The sequence below is a fragment of the Pundamilia nyererei genome, unplaced genomic scaffold, assembly GCF_000239375.1.
Source record: "Pundamilia nyererei isolate P.nyererei 1_Seehausen unplaced genomic scaffold, PunNye1.0 scaffold00366, whole genome shotgun sequence".
Taxonomy (NCBI): Eukaryota; Metazoa; Chordata; class Actinopteri; order Cichliformes; family Cichlidae; genus Pundamilia; species Pundamilia nyererei.
In genome coordinates this window covers 56,848-58,457 of record NW_005187767.1, presented here as the reverse complement: position 1 = coordinate 58,457, position 1,610 = coordinate 56,848, and positions in this window count along the sequence as shown.

Here is a 1,610-nt window from a genome sequence, read left to right as displayed (position 1 = left end):
GGGCTCCCTGCGCTTTTATACTCTCCGTCTCCTAGGTAACTCCCGTCCGGGCCTTATTGGTCGACACCGGCGCGAGGGATTCCCCCCGCCGCGACGCTTCGTAGCTGCCCAAATATGGGCAGCATCCGGCCGTGACGGCGGGTATCCCCCATGCCTTAAAAGGACAGGCGGCAGAGCGACGTAGAGCTAGAGGAGAGAGGGGTTTCCTCCACTGCGGCAAGACAGGAGTTACACAAGCAGAGGAGGAGATGGAGGAGGAGAGGAGCGGGCTGTTTTTGAACCTGGAGTTCCAAGTTAGGAGCATTTGGCCTCGCGGGGAGACTGAGGCTGTGACCGGTGTCAGTGAAGTTTGTTTTGAGGACAAAGAGGCTGCTGCTCTGCTCAGACCTGCAGGTAAACACAGTCCGCAGTGCTGCAGAAGGGTCGAGAGACACCCAGAGGAAACACGGAGAGCGATAAAGAGAGAGGGTGGCATGATTACATGTTAGTGACATTCCTGCACAGCCTCGTTCTGGCTCAGCTGCGGTGATGTTGTCTCCATGGAGATGAGGGAGATTCAGGGCATGCGTTATGTAAAAGGAGCAGAGTTTACTTAGATTATTATTTTTTATTTATTTGATGTTGTTTGTACATTTTTCTACATAAAGCCACACAGACTGCAGCTTAATGACAACTACAGTAAAGCATTAAAATACTGAAGGTGGCTGGTGATATCAGTGCACAGGGAGGCATCCATCCATCCATCCATCCATCCATCCATCCATCCATCCATCCATCCTCGATTCAGCTGTCACAGACAGGAGGACAAATAGAATCATTTACCCATATACCCTGCTGATTAAGATTGTGTTTGAGCGCTGGTTGGTGGTGTGCACATTTCTGTGTGTGCACATTTATAAAATAAAAGCACAGCAGGACCAGTGGCCTCTACGGCTCCACACAGAAGTTATGTGGGTGTGACATGTCCACATGTGAGTGTCTGCCTCGGTTCAAAATTAAATTTAGTCATTAAAGGATGAACCAGAGGCTCCGAGTGGACATCAGCGACCTCTGCTATAAGAGTTTGAAGCTTATTTTAAAAGCAGAGCTAGTGTCTGTCTGCTGAACCCAGTCTGGGAGCTGGGGCCTGAAAGCTGAAGGCCTGTCATTCTACTTTTTATTAGTCTAGGAACAACAAGTAAGCCTGCAGTCTAAGAGTGAAGTGCTCTAATGGGACAATATATTTCCATGAAGATATGACAGGGTCTGATTATTAAAGAGCTTGTATGTGAGGAGCAGGATTTTAAATTCTGGATTTAACAGGGAGCCAATGAAGGAAAGCCAATGTGGGAGAGATTTTAGAAGAACGCAATCAATAATTTTTGATGTGTGACAGTCAAAACATTATGACTCTTGTCCCTGATTACAAAGACCAAACTACATCCTCTGATAGGTTAGTGTTAGGGTGATCAGCAATGGCGACTGAATTACAAGGAGCCTCGATACACCAAATTTGGGCTAAGTGTGCTGTCAGGGTGAGGTAAAGAGAAGTAAATATTCGAATAATTTTAATAAAGGAGCCCATCTCACATTTTACAGAGACTACCTACAGTGGGGCAAAAAAGTATTTA